The sequence below is a fragment of the Bidens hawaiensis genome, unplaced genomic scaffold (genome assembly GCF_021521415.1).
Source record: "Bidens hawaiensis isolate Kalapana, Puna unplaced genomic scaffold, B.hawaiensis_p1.1 tig00029065_1, whole genome shotgun sequence".
In the NCBI taxonomy this organism is placed as follows: Eukaryota; Viridiplantae; Streptophyta; class Magnoliopsida; order Asterales; family Asteraceae; genus Bidens; species Bidens hawaiensis.
The window spans coordinates 51644-75087 of record NW_027494793.1 but is presented as its reverse complement, the minus strand read 5'-3'; the positions used below and the strand labels follow the sequence as shown (position 1 = coordinate 75087).

Here is a 23444-nt window from a genome sequence, read left to right as displayed (position 1 = left end):
TTGCATACCATCACCTTTTGATCCATCTTTCAACTAAATAACATTAATTAATACAATATAAGGATTTTCAGTGCAAGATATTCCCACAACTCATCTTGCAAAATGCAACCCATTGGTGGTCAAGGCCAAACCAAAGGTTTTCCGTAGAAGTGTAAACGAGAAAAGTTGTTCATGAGATACTCGAAATTGACTGACTAAAAACTCAAATCGAGCAGATTGATCAGCTTACACGAACCTGAATTTCACTTATAACTAGGCATGAGCCTAACTTGATTTTAGACAAAATCAAGACGACTTGACTCGTTTACACCCCTAGGCATTGGGGGTTTCATTTTTCTTAAAAAAAACACATATACATTAATTTGGACTTGATTCTAGAGCAGGCTTGTCTTCTGACCAATTTTTTCAAATCTATCAGAAGGTCTTGAAGACGTGAACAATGAAAAGCGAGTATTCAAACTTTCAAAGTATGTTCTTGGTCATTTTCTATATACTATCGGTTTTATTAGGCGGTAATTGGTGGTAATCGTTGGACTCTAGTGAAGTTCGAGATACCGGACATGATTGTTTATGCCTATTCTGCCTAATCTAAAGCTCATTTTAGCTAATCCTGCCTAAATATATTTGGCCACCTAATATTGCCCAATTGGTTTTACTGTTTATGCCTTTTTCCGACTTTCGATTGTGACAATCTGACCGTATTAGTTTTTTCATGTAGCAATGAAATTTGGAAAAAGAGTGGATTATTTTTTACTGTTTCTAAGCCAAGGTTGTATAAACCACAGATTGAGCAATATTTAATTGTCACCTTTTAATACATGTATGTTATTAATTATATATTAGCACATAAATAGATTTACCATTTTATCTGTTGTTGTTGTTGTTGCTGTTGCTGTTGCTGTTGCTGAAGTCTCTTACGGTAACTGTAGCCCTGGTAAAATTAGAAAACAAATCATGTATAAAACTAGGCAACATATATATAGAAATTAAGACTTAAAAGTTACCTACCTTGTTTGTACCATATATGTAGTCACAATAAGTAAAGATCGACGCAAAGTTGGTTTGGCTTTGGCCTCCGACGTAATGGTGATAGTCATGATATTCGGCACCACCATAAAACGGGATGCATTTTTTAAATGTCCATGGAAAGTCATATCTGCATCATAATTACACACGTCGTATTTTTTACATGTGTAAGTTATATTATTATTATTTTTTTCTATATGCATGCATATATTGCATGGTGAAACTAATACAATTAACTTACCCACTGTGAATCTCAACGGCCTCGGTCTGCCTGACGGTAAGCCACAACCAGAATGTAATCATGTGCCCGGGAACAATCGCGGGGCCTAGAAAACCTGGGATCCCAAAGACCAGTATCTCGAACCAGTGAGCATGTTGAGTAGCAAAACCCGAAGGTGCAGTGTATTCGTGATGAACCACATGAAAATTGTCATATACCCATTTCACATGAAAGAGTCTATGCAGCCAATAATTAGTGTAGTCTTCAATAAGAAAGTAGATAATCAGTTGAGATATAATCTCCGTTAATGACGGTAAGGGCAAGCTTGTTCGAATACCAATCATCTACACATCATGAAGATCACAAGTAATCAAGATCAATAACAATCTTTTATATATGCATAATAATTAATATTATATGTATGCAACTATAAACAACATTAGTTCTATGCATAATGTATGTATATATATAACTATAAATAACATTAGTTCTATGCATAATATATTATATACATGTGTTTTATGATAAAATAACATTAGTTCTTACTTTAATGGTAGGATAAGAGAGGAGTAGTGAAGGTGCAACAACGAGGAAGAACGTTCGTGTAACACCAAAGTAACATTTCAAGTTATCATATAAAGAATTTATAGTTTTGGGTTGAAGTTTATAAGTATAAGAGGTGCAGGGAAATATGTTTTCGATAAGCACATAGAAGAGAGGTACTAGGATTGATGGAAGAAAAAGAAAGGGAATGGAGTGGCAGTAGATGATGTAATCAGACTTATTGGCCGTGTAGGTAAACCATAAGGTTTCGGCTCGGGTGAGAGATCGACCAATGGCGGTCTCGGCCTCTTGCAAGGACGTATAGGACAACATTTTTGTGATGTCAAGTGATGAGGAGTACTTCAGTTTGTTTGATCTATCAGTTATATATACTAGGGGGAAGGGGTTTTCTAAGAGTTATTAGATTTTAAAGAAAGAATAATAAATGGGAAAAGCACATGTTGAGTATATTTAGATACAGTATACTTTTCAAATTTTTTTCATTTTTTTTAAACGATGACGACGTTCTTGTGTGTTAGGTCATCGTAATTTTCAATTTAGAGAGCCCCGTTACTGTATACTTTAAAAATTCAACACATCGTGATATACTTGTCTTTCGATCCGGGAAAAACTCTCATATAAGGCCAACGTCCATGAACACTTGCCCGAAGGCACGGCAGTGCAGTGAGATAAAACCCGATCAGTTCAAGGATCCAACTAGTGAAAACCACATATTCGCCTAGTCTCCCACATCATCTTCTTGTCTCGGAAACTAAATACTAGGGGCAGGAATCAAACATGAGTCACATGAAACCACCTATTAAGTTTTGTTTATTTGCCTAAAAACTTATAACTTAAAATTTTATTCTTTTACAAAAATAATTTTTATATTGTTCCCAAGATTTTGATATTCCCTCATCCTAGTTTAATACACTTGTTCCCTCCCAATCTCAATGTGAAATTACCCTTTTGAGTTGACCCCCATAATCGTGTCTTCAACTCCCATACATGTTCTCTCTCAGTATTCATAGATTTTTAAGTTACATATAGATTCTCAAAAACAGGAAAGCTAACATGCAATATCTAGGATTATAGGCTACTTAGTTGATGCATTTCTATGTGTACCCGGAGGCATTGGCGGATCTAGCATACAATGGGAGGTATCTTAATTGTTTTGTATAGATGGTAACCTACTTTATTGTTAATGGGTTTGAGCCAACTTTCAAATTATCACCAAAATAGGAGATGCATGGTCAGTTCGTTGGGACACTGATATTAATGTGATTGTTGATTTTAGTGTTATCATTGTTGCTTGAGTATAATTAGATTCGCTATAAATCAAATAAGATATTTAAATAAGCATTGATACGAGTTAGGGATGTGAATACACACTTGTTCAAAACTATTCTTGTTTCATGCGCCATGGAACCTCAAGGGTAATTGGCAAAACGCTACTAGACCATGGGGATTCCAAGAGGACACTGCTTGATGGAATCCAAGGGATTGAACCTTTGGCTGGGATTCCAATACACGATAAGATACTTATGTGTTAGATATAGCTTGATTTATGAGCTCATCATGCGTAACGTGGAATTTGTTGAGTTTGTGCGCACACAACACAATCTGAGTACCATCTAGCCAAAGGATTAGGGAGAAACTTAGTGCACAAGTCGGCTGAAGGAATGAAATTAAAGTCCATCTAAAGATCTTTCATTTAATTAATATATCCGTTTCTCATCTAATACAATGTCCATGTTGATCAATTAAAGTGGAAAACTTGATATGAAGAGATTGGGACACTTCAGCTATATGTGGTGGATGAGCTACAAAATGAAGCGATTTGAGACATGTGATGCACAGTTAGCAAAGAATGTGTTTTTGTTTTAGGGGTGTAATGGTGTTGTAGTCATATATATAAATATATCACACAATATAATAATGATAATAACACACACAAGCCGGCGACAAATTCTCATCGCCCTCACCTTTGTCGCCCAATTTATCGCCCCAGGGGGCGGTGTTGTCGCCCCTCGTCGCCCTTGTCGCCCCAAAGTTGCCGCCCACTACAGATAGCCTTAGTGGCATATCATAATAGTTTTCTTGGGAGCTCTTTCATGGCGCAAGAGGAAAACAACTACCTATATGTGTATAAAGTTTACCCCTTTCACCAACAGTTTAGACTTGGCTTTTATATATGTTTATCGTTGGATACAGATATAAGGCTATAATAGTCAAGATAAGTGCATAAATGCATATGAGGATGTTATTCTATGTGTATATTATCTTTTACTAAAACGTATAGCAAGAATTTAATAATTAACGACACAACGATATTCGAATATTTGGAAATGTAATATACTAAGATGAAAGTCAATCTTCAAGATATATTCATTCATGTAGAAGTTTGTTTATGATTGTAAATAATTTGAGTGGATCAAGGATTACATTAAAATAAGTTAAAAATGTTGATGAGCGAACCTGATTTACGTAAGACCAAATAAGAAATTGAAATAAATATTTATGCCAGTTAAAAGGTGCGGAGCAAACAACTCCTTCAAGACCATTCTAATCTCTGGCTATATGAAACCCGAAGGGTTCTTTGAGGTGAGTTTTTCTTTTTTTTTCCTTTTTTAGTTATTTATTGGGTTTTGATAATAGGCTAGTTTTACAACACATTATCAGAACAAATTGTTTTTGGAGTTGAATTACACATCTTAAAGTGAGTCGGTATTGCATTCTTAACAATCATTGTTCTTCATTCTCTCATACATGAATCATGTTGTAATTCATACAATTTTGGGTTAAATTTAGGTTAATATTTATTATCATAATACAATTTTGAATTGCGTATTGCTCAACAAATCCGTAATTGATAAGTAAATTATACGTTTAATATTTTGTTTTCTAACTAAAAACAATTTATAATTTATAATTTTAAATGGTTTTTCTTATTGGTGGTGGGATTAATTTGGATGAAGATCATATTTATTAATAGATATCTGCTTATTAGTAATAAAAAAATAACTATGAACACATGTCACTTGAAGCTTCATTCTCAGCATAAATTTCCCGTTCAAATTATTTTATTTTTAATGAAAACATATTTATGTCAGTGTAATCAAAACATATCAATCCAACATTTAATCAAATAATTAATTACCTAAACTATATGAATTAAAATTATGTGGATATTTATGTCAATATAATCAAATTATATATACTTCAAATGAAATTATATTAGGGGTGAAAACGAGCCGAGCCAAGCCCGAGCTCGACTAGGCTCGAGCTCGGCTCGTTTCGAGCTCTATTTTCAAAGCTCGAGCTCGGCTTGTGAATGGATTTTGAAGCTCGAGCTCGGCTCGGGCTCAGCTCGTTTACTATTTATCAATTTTTTTATATAATTATTATTATTTTAAATATTATTTTCTATTATAATTTTATTTATAAAAGAATAGATATTATTTATTTATTTTTATTTATTTTTTCATAACATTATATTTATTAATTAATAACTATTAAATATATATTTTAAAAAAATTATATAAATGCAGGCTCGTTTAGGCTCGCGAGTCGGCTCGAGCTCGATAAGTAAAGCTCGGGCTCAGGCTCGTTTATTAAACGAGCTTATTTTTAGGCTTGAGCTCGGGCTCGGGCTCGGGCTCGATAAAGCTCGGCTCGAACGAGCTTTTTAACGAGCCGATCTCGAGTAGCTCGCGAGCAACTCGGCTCATTTACACCCTTAAATTATATATACCTTTTATATTAAATCAATTTTTATACACTTTTGATTGTATGAGATGCATGAGATTTATAATAATAGCCTAACAGGATCTTAATTATTGATATAAGATTTGGTTGCATCATATAAACATGATTTTTGTTAAATACATATATAGATCTAGCTGTCCAAGTATAAATTGCATATGCATGCAGATATAAGAGCTGTAATTTATGATTTAAGATGCATAATTTCATAATATCGTAAGCATAGAAATTATTTTCATGGATTTGAATTTTTGTAATTTTACTTTGAAATATGCATTGTCTATATACATAATATCGTAAGCATATTCATATATGAACTTTGTTAACTATAACTCATAGGTTGTATACTGTGCAGTAAAAAGTCAAAAATGATATATGTGTTATTAAATGAATAATAAATTGACAAGGGAGAAAAAAGGGGGGGGGGTGTATTACTTGTTTATGTTTCAAACTAATCGATAGATATTTGAAGATAAGCTATACTTACGGTTGCTAGTTAATACATAAACATATATATTCGTTTGTAAATGATAAAAACACTTATCTTATAGTGTTATATTATAACTTATATTTTATATGTTGACATGTTATAATATCGGGTATTGTATTATTTCACTCAATGCATACTTACAACTAACCAAAGTTTTGTTTACCACTCTAACGAAAGAGATTGATGTGCTTATATATGACACCTAAAGCGTCATATTTTTCGAATCTCATTACTAAAGGCTATAGAATAATAGCTCGATAATTTTACATGACTTGAACATGTAATTACTTCTCAATCGATGTTATGAGAAGACTATTTATGAGGAAAGCTGGATAAGACAATTTTTGTTTGTCACGCCTTAATTATGATCCTAAAATAGCAATAATAATATTGAAATAATATAACATGTTCGATGATCTCATATCTGTATGAATGAGAAAATAATGAAAACCCTAAAATTGTTTGGTTTCACTCCATTCCCGTAAGTGAATTTGATTATATTGAAGTGAAATATGTTGGACATAATTGAACAAATTATATTGATGGTCATGCTAATAATGAGATCGACCATAAGATCTAACAACATTCACGTTAACTATGAGATCAACCACAAAAGGTGGTAAAAAGGATTGATCTTATATGAGAACATCATGGTACATTAGTGATTGCTATTTTCATGTTTATTTTATCTTCTTAGGCCCGTTAGTGTTAGTTGGTGAGACCGAGAGGTGATCTAGTGAGCTTTAGCTAGTCTTAGTTAATTTATCTTCTGGTGTGATTAATCAGTTTCGTGAATAATTAGACTATCAATAGGATAGTGATCTAGCGAGCTTTAACGAGTCTTTAATTTAACTTTATATCCCAGTGTGGTGTGATTTGTTAATTCCATGAATAGTTACACAGTCAATAGGACTCCTAGCCTAGGTAGTCGTTTCTTCATCTTTGGTATCGTTGCGTGTTTGTTTGTTCTTGGCTCGAGTTTGTGTTTACTTTTAAGTCATCTAGTCATTTATTGTAGTAGCTTTATTAGTTAACAATTAGTTTTATAAAATCCGTCAATCTATTAACGCGTAGAACTCGATAGAGGTTTAGTATTGCGAGCCTTCTTGCCTGTCCACAAATTCAAAATCCGGACTTACCATCGCTTTACTATATCACAATCAGTACACTTGCCGTTGTGTAAACTTTAGTATTATTTAAGTTTAATATATATTTTCACACATCAAAAATCTTTGGTTGAATAACTGAAAAATAAACTTGTTTGAAGCATTTGTTGTTTATAAATGTGACTTAACTCATATTGATACTGGGAACAAAATACCCAATGCAAAAGTCTCATCATATCAAATCCAAAAACCTGACACCATGGCACAAGATATCATAAAAAGCTAAATAATATTATCACACTAGAAGAAAGCTGAAGCCCATGAAAATGCAAACCAGATTTGATGCAAATCTCTTTGTTTGAATTTTGATTTTTAGTATCTTTTATTTTTTTATGTTATCTCGTTTCCTAGTTTATCTTTTTCCATGTTTAGTATAAATAGGGATTCAAGGTTGTTTAGATTATTAGTTTTTGGTTGAATATTAAATATAAGAACATTGTTCTTTGAACCTTTGGTTCGATTTTATCGTCTTTGATTATCATGAGTGTCTTGAGCCATTGATCGCTTCCGAAACTGTATCAGTTGGTATCAGAGCTTTTGGTTCTCAAATGGCTCGACATGAAGATGAATACTTTCTTGCTCGTAGAATCGCCGACCGAGGCAACGAAAGGAGGGTTTTCTATTCGTGTGCTCGTGGAGAAGATCGATGTCCTATTCGTAGATTCGCCGACCGAGGCAGCGGTGGAGTCTGTTCCAACCCACGGGATCTTATGAAGATCAAACGACTCCGACAACGAGTCCGCGATCTGGAAGAGATCGAACGGCTCCGAAAACGAGTCCGCGATCTCGAGTTACAACGGGAGATGTGCAAGGCGGAAACCGAGTCTAGCATCGTCGTGTGGGACGAAGGTGACGACAAAGAGGAGCATCCGTTTTTCCGTCACCCACCTCGGTTCTTTGAATCAAGTTATGAGGACGAAGATGTGATTTCTTTCAATGGTGACTTTATCTATGATTCGCCACCCGTGTTTGATGATTACGGGGACGAGGAAGATGATATTAAGTGGGGTAAATTGTTTGCCGGGATTGATTTATTGGAAGAAGGTCCGAAGTATGATGAAGACGGATTTGATTTTGATGAAGAAGAATGGTTGTTTTTGCAAAATATTCGTAGCGGAGCTATGGATGATGGGGTGGCTACGGCTGGGTCTGCGATGAACACAGATGGTGAGGAGGTGGCTTTGGGCAATGATGAGGTAGCGGGTGGTGATGGTTCGGAAGCTCTATTAGTGCCGGCAAATATTATGGAAGGTTTGACTATTACGAGATCTCCTACGGAATTGAATTCACAAGAATTGGGATATATTAGGAATTTGAATTTCGAGCTGGAAGAGAAGATATTGGTTGCTAAAAATTTGTGCAAAATTCCCGATAATAAGTCTACTGATTTAAATATTCCATATGCATGTGATCTTCAAATTAGAGAAATTATGGGTTGGAAGTTTGAGGCAAGCATGCATCTCATAACCAATTTACGTGTAATGCATGGAATTTTTTTTAGAATGAATAAAGTAAACAAGAAACACTCCAATGCTCCATATGAAACCGGTGACTTGTTTTTGAAGTTTTCAAGTTTGTTTTTAAAGATTATCAAGTTGTCTAGTAACAAAAACAAAGGAGCTAGTCTTTCATCTCGGGGTGTCAATGATTTTTTCGATGTAGTTAAGACTCGAGGACGAGTCTTTTTCGAAGACGGGGAGAAGGAGGTGGAGAGAACCAGCGATCCGATAGACCCAAGTGGTATAAGTTCAGATTCGCGCGAGGTGGTTTGCAAAGTTGAATTGTTTGGGCATGTCATGAAGTTAATAAATAAGGAGCGCGTTGATGTTCCTTTTGATCCGGGTGGCTTTGTTTCGAAGACAAAACTCGAGGTCTGTTCCATATATGTAGTCACAATAAGTGAAGACGGATGCGAAGTTGCTTTGACTTTGACCCCCAACGTAATGGTGATAGTCATGGTAATCCGCACCGCCATAAAACGGGATATATTTTGTTAACGTCCATGGAAAATCATACCTGCCATAACTCAAGAAATAAGCACACAATATGCATTGAAAATATAGGCCCTTGATGTTTTCATAATTGCAAGTTTGCATAGTAATACAAGTGTGTTACAAACTGCAGTTTGATGACTGATGAACTGAATTTGTTTTCATGATTCGGTTTTTTAGAAATGTAAGTTTTAGTTTAATCGCATAATGGTGAAAGATGATGACGGGTCATAAACGTAACCGTGTTTTCTAGCTATCATAGTTGACACTTTCTTGTAAACTGATGTGGGCCCAAGTGTAGAAGACCGGGCCATGATGTTTCTGGAAGCCCAAAATCGCACTTCCAGAGGTGCTGCACGAAAATGGGCTTAACTTGGACTACGGGCCTCCGTTTCAGGCGTGCTACCAGTCAAAACGACCGTTGGAGCGTGGGCCACGTTGTGTTAACAGGCCGTTGGCGGGTAATCCCGTTTATTTTTCTGAAATAAGGCTTCTAGATACATTTTTGGGCCAATTTTGTGTTTTTCGTCTAGTTTTCGGGTTTTGTTTTGGGTTGTTGTTGGGCCTTTGGTTGTTTGTGTTGGCCCAAACCAATTTTGGATTCTCTATTAATATGTTATGAATACTTGTGACTGATCATTGATCAATTATTGAATAAAAAAAACTTTTGTTTTTCAAATTCCTGACTTTTGGGGCGAATTTGGGGGTTTGGGGAAAGATCATCACGGGTATTCGTAGAATCAACGTGATTTGCCTTCGTTCTCCATTAGTACGCTGCATCATAAACTAATTATTAGCTTGCTAAAATGCAAAATGCACTAAAGATCAACCTCGTTAGAGTGACGATACCTTATAATAAATTGAACAAGTTTCTAGTTTCAAGTTACGCCCATTATCATAACATTATCGCAAATGATAAAAGGAAGCAAGGGAAAGATTCGGATAAAAACAAAGGTAGAAAAAAGAGACTTAACCTTAACAAAAGTAAAAGATAAAAATAAGAAAAGTAGTGAGTAAATAACACAAAGACAATTAAGGGAGAGAAAAAGGTAAAAGTATCATGATCATTTCCATTATAACCAAAAGTTAACTTAATATCACTAAGCACAATATTATCAGTCAGGCCTAAGTTCAATACATTATTAAGCATCATTTGGTCAAATAATCACACGCCATCAAAAAGCAATGATAGAAAGTTGGTTACTTGGTTTACTTACCCACTGTGAGTCTCAATGGCCTCAATCTGCCTCAAGACAATCCACAACCAGAATGTAATCATGTGGCCCGGAACAATGGCGGGGCCCAGAAAAGACGGGATCCCGAGGATCAATACCTCTGCCCAATGCGCATACGGTGCTGCAAATGCTGTAGGTGTTGTGTATTCATGATGAACCTTGTGGATTTTCTCATATCCCCACTTTGAATGAAAAAACCTATGGATCCAATAATTAGTGTAGTTCTCGATTAGAAAGTAGATAATCAAGTTGAGATATAATCTCCGTTAATGAAGGTAAGGGCAAACTTGTCCGAATACCAATCATCTACACAATGCCAATAACAAGAAATAAAAACATTGTACAAAGTCATTTCACTGATACAAATACATGGGTCATAATATCACCTAATTGACAATTTCTATCCACCAGTTAAACTTGATTTCAGTGAACTTACAACTAAGAATAAGTGAATAACACATATCACTAACACTAATTTAAATACCTGTAATCAGAAATAAATCTCACATTCACTAATTTAAATCAGCAATCAATAAGTAAACTAAACTTAATTAACTAATCTCAACGCACATCACTCAAACATCACTTAATTAGCTCAAACAAAACAAATCTGTCACAGCCCCCGACCCCTATATCCCGGAACGGGGAGCCGTGAACATTGATTGGTGGTATCGGTGTTTATTAAATTATTTTGCAGCGGAAAATTTCATCAGAACCGTAGTTAGGAAAAATGATCAGAGTTATAAAAACACCATGATTATTATATTGATAAACCGGGAATTTAACCCCTTTTGATACAAACATAAGTTTTATAGGGTTAAACCCTAATTTACAAAACACGTTTCTTTATTCTGGTGACAAGCCACTTATTTAAGCTGGAAGCCCGCAGACATCATTCATTTGTCTTTAACAAGTCACCTGAAACATGTTTAAAATATTTGATCAGCAAGAAATACTGATGAGTACATTCATTTGTAAATGACCCATTTTACAGTTACAGCATTAAGATGTTTTTACATCTGCCTGCTTACAAATTACCGAAAGGTACTTGTCACTCGACCGTATCTATGACTGTGGTCATATTACTTATTGGCTAACACTTGTCCAATAAGTAACGTATAATAGCCCAGTAGGCAAGCCTTGTATACAAAACCCCACAACCAGTAGTAACCATCCCGTAAGTCTACAAAGACTTAATCACTGTAATGTATTTAAAATACTTTAAAAATATATTTGAAAACATTTAGACCATTTGCCATGAGTTTTATAGGTTTTGAAATCATCATGACAATGTCGGAAAAATAGTTGTCTCACGCAAATGTGAGTTGGTACAAAAACTCGAATGTCTCACCTTGCAAGTTACAATTAAAGAACACCTCCTGGTATTAAGCACCTAGAATAAATACAATGTATTATAACTAGATTAGTATAAAACCAATAATCATAATGATAATCACGAGAGTAGAAATTTTACACGATGGCACAATGTCATACCTTAACAGGCAGAGCTTTCGGATTCGTGTATATTTCTTTCGATCGGATAGGGTATCGTTCGTCTCGGCATTATACTATTACTTAATATTATGTATGTGTGTGAAAATAGAGAGAATTCAGAAGTTTTTGAGCAAGAAATGAACGTCTCGTTGCCTTTCTATTTATAGCAGGTTTTGGACCCCATCGTGGTACGCGATGGCCATAAATAGAAAGCCGTCGAGTACCGCGAAGCATCTTGTAGCTTCGCTGAGTCAGCCCTAGGCCTGCTACGTGACACGCCACGTGGCAGGCTTTGTGTCCACTGCGTAACCTCCACGTCACGGTACGCGATGGGTAATCTGAACCCGTCGCGTATCGCGTTGGAAGGATTTTTATTTATTTATTTATTTATTTTATTTTTCTTAATTCCCAACAAAAATACTAAGGCGGCTCGCGGCGATGCGAAGTGCAAAGTGCGACATCAAAGCGCCACATTGCGCCCATCGCACTTCGCCCGCTCCCGCGCGCGTGCGCGTTCGGGTGCTTCGCACCCTCCTCTAGGACCACTGGGTGTGATATGCCTTATAAGAAAATTATCATAGAAATTTCCTTTCTTATAAAGAGCTCACTAGTTTGTTAATCTAGCGATGTGGGACAAGAGTTTACAAACCTATTTATACTAAGGTGGTTCCTTCTCCATTTCTTTCCTCCACCAATGTGAGATGGAATTTCCTTCTTCCATTTCCTTACTTCTTCCTTTTATTTAATTTTTGGTTTGTTATAATCTCCCCTCCTTATTTTGAATCTCGTCCTCGAGATTTGATTGGAATAGGTGTGGGTACTTCCGTTTCATTTCAGATTCCAATTCCCAAGTATATTCTGGTCCACGTTTTGAATCCCACTTCACTTTGACCAGAACTATTCTTTTATGCTTGAGATTCTTGATCTTTCTATCTTCAATTTGCAAAGGTTTCTCAACGAATTTCAACTTTTCATTTACCTTTATATCTTGAAGGGGTACTTCAAGTGTTTTGTCAGCTAAACATTTTCTTAATTTACTTACATGAAATACATCATGTATACCTGACATTTCCTCTAGTAATTCTAGCTGATAGGCTACTGGTCCAATTCGTTTGAGAATCTGAAATGGTCCAACAAATCGTGGACTTAACTTTCCTCTTTTACCGAATCGGATTACTCCTTTCCATGGAGATACTTTCAGTAGCACTTTATCTCCAACTTGAAATTCCAATGGTTTGCGTCGATGATACGCATAACTTTTCTGACGATATCGTGCGGTCTTTAATCTTTCCTTAACCTGATTTATCTTATCAGTACTTTCTTGTATGATTTCAGGACCTGATAATTGTTTTCCTCCTATTTCTGCCCAACATACTGGAGTTCTGCACCTTCGTCCATAAAGGGCTTCAAATGGGGCAGCGTTAATACTTGTATGATAACTGTTATTATAGGAGAATTTTATTAGTGGTAAATGGTCATCCCAATTTCCACCAAAATCTATTAACATGCTCTTCGCATGTCTTCCAATGTTTGTATGGTCCTTTCACTTTGACCATCAGTTTGTGGATGGTATGCCGTGCTCAAGTTTAATTTTGTTCCCATAGCTACTTGGAAACTTTTCCAAAAATGAGAAGTGAAACGGCTATCCCGATCCGATACAATAGATAATGGAACTCCATGTAATGAGACAACTTTTTCTTCATACAGCTTAGCTAATTGTTCCATTTTGAAAGTTTCTTTCATTGATATGAAATGAGCTGATTTTGTTAATCTATCCACAATCACCCAGATTGTGTCATTACCTCTTCTTGTGGTAGGTAATTTGGTAACAAAATCCATTGTTATTAATTCCCATTTCCATTATGGCATTTCTAATTGTTGAAGTAATCCTGATTGCTTTTGATGTTCTGCTTTAACTTGTGAACAAGTTATGCATTTTGAAACATAACTAGTTATGTCCTTTTTCATTCCTATCCACCAATAGATTTTCTTCAAATCTTGATACATTTTATCTCTTTCAGGATGCATTGTGTATTTGAACTTATGGGATTCTTCGAGAATCTTTTCTCGTAATCCTCCTATAATGGTATCCAGATCATGTTCCCCATCCGGATAATTTCATCATTTCCTTTGACAAGTAGATCAATGGTACAATTTCTTTTCTCATTAGCAATATTATTTTCTTCTATTGCTTGTTTCTGAGCATTCTTTACTTCATCAATTAAATTGATTTGAAGTTCTAACCTTAGAGCTCGCACTCTTTTAGGTTTCTCATGCTCTTTTCTGCTTAATGCATCGGCTACTATATTTGTCTTACATTCACGGTATAGGATTTCACAATCATAGTCGCTAAGAATTTCCATCCAGCGTCTTTGCCTCATGTTAAGCTCCTTTTGCCCAAAGATATATTTTAAAGTTTTATAATCCGTGAATACAATAAACTTACTACCATATAGATAGTGTCTCCAGATCTTTAGGGCAAAAATTATTGCTCCCAATTCTAATTCATGTGTTGTGTAATCCTCTTCATGCTTCTTTAATTGTCTAGATGCGTAGGCAATGACTTTCTCACGTTGCATTAGTACACATCCCAATCCTGATTTAGAAGCATCACAATAGACTGTGAAATCTTCAGTTCCTTCTGGTAGCGTAAGTATTGGGGCATTTGTTAATTTTTGCTTCAAAGTTATAAAAGCTTCTTCTTGCTTAGGTCCCCATTCAAACTTAACATTCTTACACGTTAACTTGGTTAACGGAACTGCTATTCGGGAAAAATTTTGAATGAAGCGTCTATAATATCCTGCCAATCCTAAGAAACTTCGAATTTCTGTAGGAGTTTTAGGAATTTCCCAATTAGTAATAGCTTCTATTTTGGAAGGGTCCACGTGAATACCTTCATGGTTAATCAAGTGTCCTAAAAACTGTACTTCTTGTAACCAGAATTCACACTTTGAGAATTTAGCATAAAGCTTCTCTTTTCTCAATAGTGTCAAAAGTGTATGAAGATGTTTAACATGATCCTCACTGGTTTTGGAATATATAAGTATATCGTCTTTGAAAATGATTACAAATTTATCCAAATATGGTTTACATATTCGGTTCATCATATCCATGAATGCAGCTGGTGCATTGGTTAAACCAAATGGCATGACTGTAAACTCTTAATGACCATATCTTGTCTTAAAAGCTGTTTTAGGAACATCTTCTTCTTGCACTTTTAATTGATGGTATCTTGAGCGTAAATCGATTTTAGAAAAATATCGAGCTCCTTGGAGTTGATCAAATAAATCATCAATTCTCGGTAAAGGATACCGATTCTTAATTGTGACTTTATTCAATTCTCTATAATCGATACACATACGCATCGACCCATCTTTCTTTTTGACAAACAGTACTGGTGCTCCCCAGGGTGATGAGCTAGGTCGTATGAAACCTTTTTCTAGCAATTCATCTAATTGCTTTTTTAATTCTAGCATCTCTGTTGGCGCTAATCGGTATGGTGCTTTAGCAACTGGCGCTACTCCTGGTATTATATGGATTCTAAATTCAACTTCTCGATCAGGCGGTTGCCCAGGAAAATCTTCTGGAAAGACGTCAGGATATTCCGATACTACCGAAATTTCTTTTAGCTCTTTTCCTTTGGCGCTAATGATTACTGAAATCATATATACTACGCCTTGTTTCCTTAGATAGCTTTCCGCTTTTATTACTGATATAACCTTTCTAGGCTTGAGCATCTTATCTCCTTGAATTGTAATAATTTCTCCTGTTGGTGAGTGAATTTCAACAGAATTTGTATTACATAGGATTCGAGCATGATTGGCTGCTAGCCAGTCCATTCCTAATATAACATCGAATCAAGCCAGTTTCATTGGGAGTAAATTTGCTTTAAACTGGTGGCCTAGTAAGTTTATGTTTTCTTCTTGGAGTACTTCATGAATATGAATGGAATTTCCATCTGTCGTCTCTACCGTGCAGACTTGATGGAGTTTGGTTAATGGTTGATTTAAGGCTTGGCAAAACTTTGTGTTTATAAAACTTTGGTTTGCTCCTGATGTGCTAAAAGTAGTCAAATAATAAATAACTAAACTTATACTAATCTAGACACTAAGTAATACTCTAGACCCTTAAACTAAACTAAAACTACTAACCGGCAAGTGAACCGGTCGACTCTAGTACAACTAAGTAAGTCCGGATATCGAACCCACGAAACTCTTTAATTACGAAACTAGCAAATTAGACTCAACTACAAGACACGACTATGTATTAATAATATTTGAGGGGGAATTTAAACTAATTATTAAAACTCAATAATAATTAACTAACGATTACTTTAATTAACTAATTATTAAATTAATTAAAACAAAACCTAATTAATAAAGTAATTATAAAACATAATCAATACTTTAAACTAATTAATTAATTAAACTTAACCTAATTTAATTTAACTAATAAACAATTTAGAAAACTTGGATTAATTCAGATGATTAAAATAACTACCCAGGCCGGATTCCCCAAAGTTACGGTTATTAATTTAAATGGAAAAACACAAGTTATGGAACCGGGATCATAAAATAGACCCTTGACAGAAAACCCGAACAAGACCCTTGAACTTCAAGAAGACGCCTATGGATTTCTAACAAGTTTTAAGACTCACCAGTTTTATATTAAACTTCCTTACGGTTATTTAATCACTTATGTCTAAGTATCTTTTATGACAAAAACCTACCTTACAGCACGGAATTCAAAAGATAGCAAAGCAAACTCAATTAATTTAATAGACTAAGCTGACAATCAAATCTAGACGGACTCTTTAAGAAGAACTAAATCTAGCAATACTGACAAGCAAAGATCTATTAATAGCCTATCACTTTACAGCTTTTTAGACTAGCAGCTCACTTTTATCTGTTTACTTGATTTTATTGTTTCTATGATTTTAATGCATATTAATCACAAACTAGCCAAGAACACACAGTAAATGACCTAACAAAACCCTATCATATGAAACAATCAACAAGGGCAATGTGAAACAATAAATTCAAGTAAACAAAACCAAGCAATCATACGCATCAATCAAATCAAACTTAACAGTTTACTTGGAACATAAAATCCATAACGAAACGAAAATCCAAATAAAATCAAACCGAACTAAGGTTCATCACGACCTAGGCAGTCTAAAAAGTTTAGCCTAACATCTTAAAATCAAAGAAACCAAAGTAATTAAGTGCAACAACCAAGCTCATAATTAAAATAATAAATTCAAACCGAATTATGATGATGCTTGGTTGAGTAGGTGTTGAACCCAAACGATCTTGGCTCGAACCAATGGCTTTCTTGCCTCTTTCTTCTTCTTGCGTTGAACTCTGACTAACCCACCTTCTGTCCAATTCTGGAGAGCTCACCAATTGTCATCTGCCCCCCTTTTTATAATAATAATAATAATAATAATAATAATAATAATAATAATAATAAGTCGGCCTCTTAAGACATTAATAACAATCTTGTTGTCCAAGTTTTTAAACTAACCGACTTCAATAACTTTTAGAAACCCACAACTGGCGGCCCACTTCATCCCTTTATTATTAGTTGTGAACTTTCGTCAAAATAATTTCTTCAGGCCCAATTAAATAACATTATTCTTTCTTTTGGTGTTACCGCACGAGACAAACAACAAATTCTTATGACATGAATATTTTAATTATCAATTATACATTTGATTTTAGTTTGTATGCTTACTATTATATTATTATTATTATTATTACTTATTGATCTCTAAAATAATAAAAATACTCAATTTAGCTCGTTTGCTTTTAAAACCTTAAAACCCACATCTGAACCAATTAAGAATATTATTCAATAAAAACCTGGCTCAAAAGAACTTAAAAGTGTAGGAAATATTTATATAATAATATGTATATTTTAGATCATATCAGCTCCGGAATCAAACAATACTTTAGCGTAAACGTTATTAATAAGGAACGTACCCGCAATGACGTCCGGAATCAATGTTGCTTCTTGTGCAGTAAGCTGAAAGGCTCGTGCATTCTTCTTAGGTCCATCTGTGTTCTTTGCTTTGTTGTCAGGCACCTTTTCAGCTTTGGACATTCTGGACGGATGTGGCCAGGTTCTCCGCAGTTATAACAAACACGACTTTCCTTTCTTCTACATTCTTCATCAGTATGTCCAGCCATTTTGCAATAATTGCAATACTTAGTTTTCTTGAAAGCGCATCTCCCTGAATGCCTTTTTCTGCAAGTTCTACAAAAAGGATGAGCATAAGATTGCCCTGTTCCTTTCTTCCGGAATTCTTGGGTAATCTTCTGGGCTAGATCTCTTTCTTTTTGTTTTCTTCCTGAGTTCGGACTAATCCGTCTGTCAGGGTATTTGCTAGCTCAACTGTTTCTTCAATAGTCTGAGGTCTAGCTGACATTACCAGATCGCGGATTTCACTTACTAATCCCCAAATATAACGAGAAATTAGTACTGACTCTGGCGAAGCCAAGGCCGGTACCATTCTTGCATATTCGAAGAATTTTGTCGTATACTCACGACATTTCACACCCTCCATCTTGTGGTTTAGGAACATAGTAGCAATCTTTTCTCTTTCATGAGGAGGATAAAATTTCCTTTCTACTATCTCTTAAACTCTTCCCAGGTCATGGTATAAACAACGTTGTTTCCTTTTGACTGGAGGATTGTGTTCCACCATTCTATTGCTTCATTAACGAAGAGATTAGAAGCATATAATATTTTATCTTCTTCAGCACACTTGCTGATTCTTATAATGGCTTCCGTCTTTTCTAACCAGCGTAATGCTGCAATTGATCCTTCGTTTCCAGAGAATTCGGTTGGCTTACAAGCCAAGAAATCCTTGTAAGTACAACCGCGAACTTTTTGCTTTTTGGGAAGTGGGTTTCTACCTCCTCCATTCACACTGTTACTAGCCACAGTGTTAGACTTTCGCTTATTACTTTCGGTCTTATGCCTAATTACAGAAATGGGTTGCTTAATAGCATCAGCAATTAAAGGAATTGCTTCCGCGATTTTCTGAGCTATCAAATTTTCAATAGCATTCATATTCAGATGAGTTTCTTCATTGGAATTTTCATGATTATGGTTGTTTTCGTGATTAGAACTGGCTTCATTTGACATCTGAATTACATACAGGAAAGGATTTATTAATATCGTAATTGAATAATAAAGTAAGCAAGATATTAATAACACATAAACACATAGGCACAAAATATGTCAAAATCGTCGATCTTTGCGACATTTACTCTTTTTATATATATGCATCACTATATTTTACATATACACACCTTTGTTACATACATACACTCTTTTTTTTATAAAAAAAATTACGATAATGAACATATAAATATTATATATATATATATATATATAACTTTATATATAAGGATCTCGGTCGTAGAACTTCCAGAGTAGGGTCTCCCCAACATCCCTCGGTCTATTGGCGTAATCCACCAATTCTTCCCCATAGTGACGGAGCTCTGTCGTCATCTCCGGTGTCAAGGTGGGGTAGTTTGTGGTTTCTGCCTGGAACGGTGCATATGGGTTATTCATCATTGTTTGGTATTGCCAATCATTGGTCCACCATTCTTCCATTTGAGCTTGGTTGATAATATCATCAGGGAGCAGTGGATAATTTGGGTCCTGGGATGGCATATTAGGGTTGCTGGAACTTCCTGCACCTATATCATTGATTATGGGTTGAAAGATTTCACATTCATCTAGGCATCTGCCTAGTCTCTCCTCCATTGGTATTGTTGAAATGGGTGGTGGTGGCTCTATTGGTTCTTCATGTTGTGGTTGAATTGGTTGTTCAGGTTGTGGTTGAGTTGGTTGTTTGACTGTGGTTTTTCTTTTCTTATTTCTTTTCAATCTTTGTTGCCAGTCTCTGAGCCTTCTTCTTCTTTTAGGCTTTGGTTTTTCTACAGGTAGGGTTTGAAAGATCATAGGTTCAGGTTGTTGTTGACTAGCTTCTCTTTCTTCTATATCCGTGGAGTTAACGGATATGTGTTCAAAAGCTTCAACTAGCTCACTCATGCTGTTAATCAAAAACAATAAAACAACGAACTCCAACAGAAAGTTGTTTTTATTTTCACGTGTGATTAGAATCTTATCTTTATAGTTAACACATAGGTTAATGCATGTATTTCCTAACATTAATTTTTAAGATTAGGTATTATTAAAATACCCATATTGCATAAACCAGTGGCTCTGATACCACTTCAGCTGTCACAGCCCCCGACCCCTATACCCCGGATGGGGAGCCGTGAACATTGATTGGTGGTATTGGTGTTTATTAAATTATTTTGCAGCGGAAAATTTCATCAGAACCGTAGTTAGGAAAAATGATCAGAGTTATAAAAACACCATGATTATTATATTGATAAACCGGGAATTTAATCCCTTTTGATACAAACATAAGTTTTATAGGGTTAAACCCTAATTTACAAAACACATTTCTTTATTCTGATGACAAGCCACTTATTTAAGCTGGAAGCCCGCGGGCATCATTCCTTTCTCTTTAACAAGTCACCTGAAACATGTTTAAAATATTTGATCAGCAAGAAATACTGATGAGTACATTCATTTGTAAATGACCCATTTTACAGTTACAGCATTAAGATGTTTTTACATCTGCCTGCTTACAAATTACCGAAAGGTACTTGTCACTCGACCGTATCTATGATTGTGGTCATATTACTTATTGGCTAACACTTGTCTAATAAGTAACGTGTAATAGCCCAGTAGGCAAGCCTTGTATACAAAACCCCACAATACCAGTAGTAACCATCCCGTAAGTCTACAAAGACTTAATCACTGTAATGTATTTAAAATACTTTAAAAATATATTTGAAAACATTTAGACCATTTGCCATGAGTTTTATAGGTTTTGAAATCATCATGACAATGTCGGAAAAATAGTTGTCTCACGCAAATGTGAGTTGGTACAAAAACTCGAATGTCTCACCTTGCAAGTTACAATTAAAGAACACCTCCTGGTATTAAGCACCTAGAATAAATACAATGTGGTATAACTAGATTAGTATAAAACCAATAATCATAACGATATTCACGAGAGTAGAAATTTTACACGATGGCACAATGTCATACCTTAACAGGCAGAGCTTTCGGATTCGTGTATATTTCTTTCGATCGGATAGGGTATCGTTACGTCTCGGTATTATACTATTACTTAATATTATGTATGTGTGTGAAAATAGAGAGAATTCAGAAGTTTTTGAGCAAGAAATGAACGTCTCGTTGCCTTTCTATTTATAGCAGGTTTTGGACCCCATCGTGGTACGCGATGGCCATAAATAGAAAGCCGTCGCGTACCGCGAAGCATCTTGTAGCTTCGCTGAGTCAGCCCTAGGCCTGCTACGTGGCACGCCACGTGGCACGCCACGTGGCAGGATACGTGTCCACTGCGTAACCTCCACGTCGCGGTACGCGATGGGTAATCTGAACCCGTCGGGTATCGCGTTGGAAGGATTTTTTATTTATTTATTTATTTTATTTTTCTTAATTCCCAACAAAAATACTAAGGCGGCCCTTAAGCGGCTCGCGGCGATCGAAGTGCAAAGTGCGTCATCAAAGCGCCACATTGCGCCCATCGCACTTCGCCCGAGCCCGAGCCCGTGCGCGTTCGGGTGCTTCGCACCCTCCGCTAGGACCACTGGGTGTGATATGCCTTACAAGAACATTATCATAGAAATTTCCTTTCTTATAAAGAGCTCACTAGTTTGTTAATTTAGCGATTTGGGACAAGAGTTTACAAACCTATTTATACTAAAGTGGTTCCTTCTCCATTTCTTTCCTCCACCAATGTGGGATGGAATTTCCTTCTTCCATTTCCTTACTTCTTCCTTTTATTTAATTTTTGGTTTGTTATAAAATCCTACACTTCCGAACCGAAATCAAACACAATAATTAAATCAAATCAACAATCAATAACTAAACCGAACACAATAAACTAATCTCGACACATATCTTTTAATTAGCTCAAACTTCACAAATCAAACAACACTTACTCAAACCGAAGGATACGACACAAGCTGCAACGGTCCAATGAATCAATAAGTAAACCGAAGTCAATTTCGGTTAACAATCACAAATCACCACATCAGGTCAACAAATCTCACATTCACTAATCTCAATACATATCAATCTGATTTCAAATAATTAGCTCAAATTAAACACATCCTACACTTCCGAACCGAAATCAAACAAAATCAATAACTAAACCGAACTCAATAAACTAATATCAACCATCGTTGCAAAAATCCCGACTAGGCACCGATTAATCCCCGATTAATTGCTGGTCCCCACTTCACTGATTAATTTTGGGCTAGTCGGCTAATTAATCGGTCAACGGTCACATCCGACCAAAATCAACGATTTCCGGTGAGATTCTGACCAAAATCAGTGGTTTCCGACGAAATTCTGACTAAGATCGGCGCTTTCCAGCGAGATTTCAGCAAAAACCAGCGATTTCTAGTGAGATTCCCGCCAATTCCGGCCAAAATATGTTTGTGTATGTATAAAACTGAACACTACATATAAAAATGTGTGCGTGTATATATAAAACTGAAAAATACACATTAAAATCCGATCCGATTAATCACTAGTCCCCACCTCACCGCCCAACTACCGACTAGCAATTTTACAACAGTGATCTCAACACATATCAAATCATCACTTAATAATTACATCATCAAATTAATCAAATCAAATCAAACACTTAATCAATATAAACTCAACACATATCAATCAAACATCACTTAATTAACTCAAATTAATCAAATCAAACGCTTACTCGAACCGACGATACAAAATAAGCTAATAATAATCAGAACTCGATTTCAGCTAACAATCACAACACATTAGCTCATCAAACGAATCGAATCAACCGCTTACTCGAACCGAAGGACACGAAACAAGCTGCAGCGGTCCAACGACGAGAACGAACACACGCATTACATCGAGGTAGCATTTCAAGTTCTCGGTAACCGAGAACCTAACCTTCGGTTGGATTTTATACGTGGTGACGTGGCTGTGGAATACGAGTTCGGTGAAGAGGTAGAAGAGAGGTGTGGTGGTGAAGATAATAATAAGAAAGAGAATGTTGTAAGAGTATAAGAGGTAGTCGGATTTAGTGGCGGTGTGGTTGAACCCTACGGTTTCGAATGCGGTTAGTGGACGGTTTATGGCGGTTGAGGCTTTGGTTATTGTGGCGTATGTCAACATTTGTGGCGGTGAGGTGGTTAGTGTGAATGAGAGTGAGTTTGTTTGTTTTTGGTTAAAATATTGGGGGGAAGCCAGATATGTTTGGATATTATCAGCCGGGGCGAGCAATAACCAAATCGTTAACTGAAACCGAACCGAAAACTAACGAAATCGAACCGATATAACCGAAACTGAATTAACCGAAATTAATTCAGTTAATGTCGTGCACTTAGCCTTACTGTAGCTGCAACACTCGAA

General features: G+C 35.7%; 2 pseudogenes; both read right to left on the bottom strand.

Moving 5' to 3' along the window:
• Positions 1–940: 940 nt before the first annotated feature.
• LOC143578227 (methylsterol monooxygenase 1-1 pseudogene) lies at positions 941–2247 on the bottom strand (annotated as a pseudogene).
• Positions 2248–9012: 6765 nt separating this feature from the next.
• Positions 9013–23207, bottom strand: LOC143578226 (methylsterol monooxygenase 1-1 pseudogene; annotated as a pseudogene).
• Between the last annotated feature and the right edge of the window lie 237 nt (positions 23208–23444).